This window comes from Meles meles, chromosome 19 (assembly GCF_922984935.1).
Source record: "Meles meles chromosome 19, mMelMel3.1 paternal haplotype, whole genome shotgun sequence".
NCBI lineage: Eukaryota > Metazoa > Chordata > Mammalia > Carnivora > Mustelidae > Meles > Meles meles.
In genome coordinates this window covers 48,339,344-48,347,379 of record NC_060084.1, presented here as the reverse complement: position 1 = coordinate 48,347,379, position 8,036 = coordinate 48,339,344, and positions in this window count along the sequence as shown.

The window sequence follows — 8,036 nt, the reverse complement described above, 5'->3', positions numbered from 1 at the left end:
ACGATGATTCACCCATTCTGCATTCAACATCAATTTATTGAATCCGGCCCTATTCCTGGCACAGGGAAGGCAGCAGAAAATAACACAGACAAAAATCTCTGCCTTCATGAAGCCCACCTTCTACCGGAGGGAAACAGGTGTTAACAAATGAATGCAGAGAACACTGTCCTGTTTGGTGGTGATGATGGTCCCAGGGTCACATACAACAGGGAGAAGGATGAGGGAGGGAGCGAGGGAGGGAGAGAGAGAGGAGAGAAACAGAGCCACTCAGAGACAGTGATTGGGAAGCAGGGAGAGAGAAAAACGTACACAGAGAGAGACACAAGATGAGAGACCGAGAGAGAGGAGAGGCAGACACAGCATAGAGAGAGACGAGAGAGAACTGAGAGGTGACAGAGAGACCCAGGGAGCCGCGTGCTCAGACACAGAGCTTGGGAGACGGCTTTCTCCCCAGCTCTGTCTATCCTGGCTATAGTTGGTGGTCCCCCCCCCCCCCCCGCCACCCGGCCCCGCCCAGCAGCTCTGACCCTTATTCTGTGACATCTCTCTATCTTTCTAGACAAGTCCCCTTTTAGACTTTGGCCAGTTTGGAGGCTTTTGTGATCCCGCCGACGTCTTTGACTTGGAGCTGGTGTCCACTGATGGTGCATGGCCGTGGGAGGGTGGCTCTGATGCCTGGTGTCTCTTGCCCTGGTTGTGGGTGAATTTCTGAATGGAAACACAGAATGCTAGTCACTGGGAAATCTCTGAATTTTCTGGCACTCTCGTTCTGGGATGCTGAGTTCTCTCTGAATCCGGAACCTGTGGCTGCTACTGCGTTCCTCCTGTGGACCGTGCTCTCACCCTCCGGGGTTCCCCCTCCTCCAGGGCTCCCCAGCTACCGCACGTGGGGAGCCTCCTCGCAGAGCTCAGCTGGTCAGAGGCTGCCTCCTCCTCCACTGATGTTTGAGCTTCAGATCTGGGGCCCACCTCATCCCATACTCTACCTCTTCACCCCTGGACATCTGACTCCTCTTTGACAGGAATGGAGCCTGGGTCTGAAAATGGGCCATCAGAATCCTGGTCCTAAACAACGGGCACATAAAGGGAATGATACCGGCCCTCGGTCACTGAAGCACAAAAGTGGGGTCAAGGCAGAGCCAAGGGTCAGGGATGTGGTGAAGGTTAAGGATGGAACCAGAGATGGGGTCAAGAAAAGGGAGGGCTTCGGGATGGGGCTGGGATGACAGGAGGGTCAGTGGGAGGGGGAGGGCCTTCGGTGGCTGGTATTTCTGGCCACTCCCCCCCCAAAAGTTGGGTCAATAGATACTTGGGAAGGCCGAAACACCCATGCTATCAAAATCTCTGAATTCAAGTAAGTGTCTTCTTTTAGGACTGGATGAACCTCAATGAGAGCATCATGGGGTGGGGGGTGGGGGAGATTGTTGCCAGTTGGAATGGGTAGTCTGAGGCAAGATGTTCTACCATTCCCTAGACAGCCCCTGCTGGGACCCCTCCCCACCTCTGAGCCCTAGGGTTGGTCTGGGATCTCCTTGAAACCACTCTCCTTTAGTCGAACCGTTCCTGTGTTCAAACACACCATCAGTTTTGAACCTGTCCTTTTGGGTATTTCCATTGCTTCGCCCGTGCAAAGGGAGGCGCCCAGAGAAACCATGTCCACGCCATTTCCCTTGGTGTGGGATGCAGTCAGGTCCACGGTAGTTTCTAGAAGCTGACTGGCTGGGTCCAAGGGCATGCACATTTGTGGTTTAGGAGGACATCGCCGGATTGTCATCTAGCGCTCTTACCGGCAAGGTAGAGGGTGGCAGTCCAGGGACCCGCATGGCAGTAAACTGGAGCTTCCAGAATTTCAGATGTGAAGCTTTGTCCCAAGACTTTGACATAGGAACCTGGAGACTGGGTAGGGGAGGAAGGGAGATGGAGGGGGTCCAGAAAGAGTGGAGAGGAGAGACAAGGGGCAGGAGAGAGGGGAGGGGTGGGGAAGGGAGAAAGAGAGCAGGGAGAGGGGAGGGAGGGAAGGGAGGGGTTCCGGAGAGTTACTCTTTTTCTTCAAATTCTGGTTTCACCAATTAGTAGTAGCTGGTGATCCTAAACAACCCGGATCATTTCTCTTGCCTCCTTTTTTTCTCATTTGTAAAACAGAGGATCAAGAAACTGTGTGATGATGGTTAAATAAGTTATTTGCAAGTAAGCTATACGGTTAAACAAGTAAATTTGTTCATGTGGTCCACAAATAGCAGAAACTATTCTTGGTGTCCTGGGGTAAAATTTTCATCTTCTACACTCTGAAGCTAGGCAGGAAAAAAGATGGAAAGAAATCCCCAAACCACCACCACCACCTGCCTGCCCTTCCCCAAACACCGGCTGGTTACCAGACCACAACCCTGAGATCATTTCCTCTCCGACATCTCCGGCCAGCTCCCCCACGTCCACTGCCGTGCAGGGGTGTACTGGTGCCGCCGCACGGTTGTTCCCTCTTTCTTCTTTCCAAATCCCACAGGCCTCTCACAGCCCAAGGAAGGAATTGAAACCTGCCCTCCCCAGCCTACTTCTACCACTGGTGACTAATCAGAGCCATACCCTCCGACAGGCAGCTCTCTGTTGTATGAAGGACAAGGTCCAGATTGTAGCTCCTACATGACCTGGTCCCTGACGACAGCAATGATCACTTCTTCCGCTTTACAAGTCAAAAAGAGCAAAGCCCTTGCAGTCCCTCTAAATAAAGTGTATTTGCTCACCTTCAGGCTGGGACATGTTTCCTCTGTTCTCCACCTGGCAATGGCTGTTAACACTTCAGTCCATAACTGAGATGGTGCCTCCTCCTAGAAGCCTTTCTGGATTGGCAATGGCTGTTAACACTTCAGTTCATGACTGAGATTGTGCCTCCTCCTAGAAGCCTTCCTGGATCCCCAGGCTGGGCAATCCCTTCTCTGGTGTTCCTGAGTCTCTGAAGCTATAAGTTCCATGGAGGCAGGGCCCAGGGTGCTGAGAATTCCATTTCCTCATTTCTGTTTTTTTAAAGAGATGTATTTATTTGAGAGAGAGCGAGAGAGAGCGAGCGAGGTGTAGGAAGAGGCAGAGGGAGAGGGAGAGAATCTCAAGCAGGCTGACCACTGAGCTCAGAGTCCCAGATGCAGGGCTTGATCCCACGACCCTGAGATCATGATCTGAGTCAAATCAAGAATTGGACACCTAACTGATGGAGCCACGCAGGCGCCCCAACTTCCTCATTTCTAAAATGGAGCTAATAATAGCATCTACTCTCCAGGGTTTGGGTTAATAAACAGAAATGATGCCTTAGAACCCTTTAGCATAAATAATGCCTTCAAGGGACATGGCTACTCTTGTGATCCTCTTAATGTGTTCTCCAACATAGCTGACCCCTTCCCCAGGCAGCCCTCTTGGACCTCCCCTCCCCAGGCTAGATCTGGAGTCTCCTCTGGGCTCCCACGTCCCAACTTAGACTACTCTGGGTTGTCACCACTGGGAATGGATTTTCTCCCCCACTGGACCATGAGCTCTAGGAGGGCAGGGCTGCAGCTGCTGTGGTCAGCTCTGAGGACCCAGTACTTCCCAGCACAGGGTTCTACATGGACCAGGGCCCAGGGGAAGGCACGTTGAACAAATGGATGGATGGATGGATGGATGGATGGATGGATGGATGGATGGCTTTAGCAATTATTTGATCTGACTGTTATCTGTCTGTTAGTCCTCTTTCCCACCTTAGCCCATAAATTTATGTTTCCTGTCAATACTGGAATTTAGAAGGAACTTTCTTATGAAGTTGTGTGTGAGAGAGAGAGAGCGAGAGTGAGAGCAAGATTGAGAGTTTGGGTGTGTTCCAAGAGGGAAGAGACAGGGGCGGGGTAGGAAGCAGGGAGGGCTGAGGACTTGGGCAAGGCATGGGCTGGAGTTTAGACTTTGGAGATGGAGTCTGAGCCCGGAAAGGGCAGAAGCCATGTCTGTCTTGTTTGGGGCCGTGTCCAGCATCTAGCCGCACAGAAGAGCCTTGATAAATATTCCTTGGGTGAGTGAATGAACCAGGTGTTGTTAAAGTAGCCTAGGAATCTCGCTGTGCCTCTATAATTGCTGATCATGGTATGCTTTGGGCAGGTCTTGAACTGAAAATATGTTTTTTGTCCCTTTCAGGGAGGAGAGAGTCTGACTCATTGCTGATAAGCATGGGAGACAAATATGGGATTGCTGTCACCACTCTATTCTAGATGGGGAACATCAGTCCCGGCACTCCTTCTTGGGGAGTGTGGGTGGGCTTCTAGAACTCTCAGTATACTACTTAGAGGAGCTACTGCCAGTCTATCAAAAATGGGAACTGAGGGGGCGCCTGGGTGGTTCAGTTGGTTAAGCAGCTGCCTTCGGCTCAGGTCATGATCCCAGGGTCCTGGGATCGAGCCCCGCATCAGGCTCCCTGCTTAGCAGAGAGCCTGCTTCTCTCTCTGCCTCTGACTGCTTCTCTGCTTACTTGTGCTCTCTCTCTGTCAAATAAACGAATAAAAAAAGGGGGGGGGGGGACTGAGGGCACCTGGGTGGCTCAGTTGGTTAAGTGTCTGCCTTCGGCTCAGGTCATAATCCTGGGGTCCTGGGACCAAGCCCCATATTGAGCTCCCTGCTAAGCGGAGAGCCTGCTTCTCTCCCTCTCTCTGCCTGCTGCTCCCTCTGCTTGTGCTCTCTCTCTCTCTGACAAATAAATAAATAAAATCTTTTAAAAAAATAGTAGTTGAGGAGGAATGCATCCTGGCAAAATGGATGTGAAAATGGAGAGGAATTGTGGCCAGAGTTACAGCCAGAAATTCTATCTCCCTTCTCCCACTTCTTCCTTCTTTGATTTCTGCCTGTGGTCCTCAAGAACACGACAACCCGTATGGCTGCCTGGGATGTATGGAATGCCTGGAGAGAGGAGGAAAGTTCCAGGTTTTCTTTGTTTTTGTCTTCTACCTGGATACAAAGTGTGTAATGTCTACACAGTCACAGAGTAAGAACAGGTGCAGGATTCTCAATTTTCTTGTCCTGCATCTCTTGCCTTTGACAGCACTTTCCACCCCCCCCCCCCCGGGGGGATGTTGGGATACGCTTGTGCTTATTCTCGGCTCACATTTTCACTGACCAACTCCTCCACACCTACCTGTGGGCACAGCTTTCCTCCTAGTCACACCAGCTTTGTTTTGCCAAGTGTTGTTTAAATCCTTGACTTTATGGCTTACATCTTAGGGTTAGATGTATGCATGGGTATTAGACTGGCTACAAGGAACCATGGAACGAAGGCAACAGTGGTGTAAGTAAGAAAGAGGGCTGTTTCTTGGGGCGCTTGGGTGGCTCAGTGGGTTAAAGCCTCTGCCTTCGGCTCGGGTCATGATCTCAGGGTCCTGGGATGGAGCCCCACATCGGGCTCTCTGCTCAGCGGGGAGCCTGCTTCCCCCCTCTCTCTCTGCCTGCCTCTCTGCCTACTTGTGATCTCTGTCTGTCAAATAAATAAATACAATCTTTTTTTAAAAAAGAGGGCTGTTTCTTCTTTCAGGTACAAAGAATCCAGAGGAATTTAAGACAGAGCCAATTGGATGGCTTCACGGAGTCTCTTTCATCTCTGAAAAATGGCACCCATTTTTCAGGGGGATGTTGGTAAACTGGCATTCCAAAAAAAACAAAACAAAGCCCACAAAACCTCTGACTTGTACTGTTCCAATTTCCATGGTGAGCACGCTGTAGCAAGGTTCGTGGAGCGCGTACCTGTGTGACAGAGACAGATCTTGCTGTGGTGGAGCTTTCAGTCTAACAGATGAGATAAATAGCAATATTCACACCAACAAACATTTAGTGACACGATGTGGTTAACTGCTATTAAGCAGGACGGGGCTAGGACAGTGTTCCACCAGCGGACTAAATTTATAACGGGGTCATCAGGAGGTCTCTTTGAGGAAACTTTCCCAGTTTACTTTTAGGAGTGGGGAGGGACTTCACAAAGATTCTCAGCTGTTCCCGAGGGCAAGGGAAATGGACTTGCTACAGAGGACAGCAGGCGGTGGGCTGGTTTGGGCAGTGGCTTCAGTGTCACCCGCTGAGACCTGGCCAGTTTTGGAGCTGCAAGAACCAGTTCCTGCCCTGCCACCACCCAAGCAGGAAATGACTAACTTCTTTAACAGTGGAGGGAGAGGGGAGGACGGGTGGGGAACAGCAGGATGCCTCAGGTGACCAAGGAACTGGTTAGATATTAGGGGTTTCTAAGCAAATCTGAGCCCTTGGACAGACCAGGGCAAGGACCCCAGAGTCAGTGGTTGACACATACGGGTCCTGGGGGGATTTATTTATTTTTAACAATGAGGAGTTAGAGTTGCACTGTCTAGTACAATAGCGGCTAGCCACAGGGGGTAATATAAACGGCAATTAAATTGAATTAAAAACAAAAATTGAGTTCATCAGTTACACTATCCATACTGCAAGAACTCAGTAGCCACAGGGACTGGATGGTGCAAGTATAGAACGTTTCCATCGCCGCAGAGAGTTCTGTCAGACAGCACTGGTCTAAGGCACGGGTTTTGGAGTTGGGCGGACTTGAGTTGAGATCATGCATGACTGTGTTGCCTCGGGCCAATCACTTGCCCTCTCTGAGCATCACTTTTATCCTGTGTACTCAAGCACAATGACCACTACCTGATACAGGAGGTGGGAGCTTATGAAAGAAGGGGAAGGGGGGGTCTGGCCCCAAGGAGGGAGTGGCAGGAAAGCAGGGTGATTGGGAACAGGGATTTCAGAGCCAGGCAACCTGTCTTGGAGAACAGCTCCCCTTTGTGCTACCCCGTGTGACCCTGGCAAGTCACTCTCTCTCTGAGCCTCCCCTGCTTTGTCAGGAAAACGGAGGTGGGTTCTCCTTTCCTCAGTGGGTTCAGTGAAGAAGATATGACCCATGAATCCTCAAAGGTACATAGTGTAGGGGCTGACACAGAGACAGCCCTTGGCAGACAACATTTGAACCCAGGTCTGCTCCTATCACTGTGAATCATGATGATGTGGTAGGTGGTTTTTTGTTGGTCACAAAGCACGGATGCTCCCCAGCCAAAGCTTCATTCATACTCCTTTCCCCTCCTCCTGCCATCTACCGGGATTCTCCAACAGCTCAAAATCAAGTGGTCAGTCTTATTTACCAATGGGCCATGAAGGGACGCCTGGGTGGCTCAGTGGGTTAAGTGGCTGCCTTTGGCCCAGGTCCTGATCCCAGGGTCCTGGGATCAGGTCCCGCATTGGGGGGGGGGGGGGTCCTTGCTCAGCGGGGATCCTGCTTCTTCCTCTACCTGCCAATCCCCCCTGCTTGTGCTTTCTCTCTCTACCTCTCTCTCTCTGAGAAGTAAATAAAATCTTTTAAAAAATGGGCCACAGACTTTTGGAGCTTGTGACCACCTCCCCCACTTCTCTGTGTCCAGGTTTTTTTTTTTTTCTCTTTTTTTGAAAAGGAGCAAAAATAAACCGCATGTGTAGAAGACATTTTGGGGTGTCTGCTCAGTTTACAAGGCAAAACCTCCCCGGTTTTATGAGCAACAAACCCCACAGGCAGGGCTGAGCCCCTGAACTCTGCTTGTACAAATCCTCCTGGCCCCCACCTCAGCCACAGGAATGGGACCATGGTTGACACTTGACCCGAGTGAGCCAATCAGATGCTTTCTCCAGGGGTTTTGGGGACAAGGTGAAGGAATTCTGTGGTCTTAGAAGTTATGGGATTGTGCCTTTCCCCACATGGTTGGAGAAACACTGAGCACCCGTGGGCAGAGAGAGAGCCACGGATTCTTTCCTTCTCATCAAGAGGTGCTGTCCTTTTCCCACCCCTCAAATCTGGACTGGCCACATGGCTAGCTTTGGCCAGAAGAATGTGGCAGAAATGATGATGTGCCATCCTTTATTTTTTTTTATTTTTTATTTCTTAATAAAAAAAATTTTTTTTATTTATTTATTTTTAAAATTTTATGTATTTGAGAGACAAAACACGAGTCAGGGGAGAGGTAGAGGGAGAGGGAGAAGCAGACTTCCTGTTG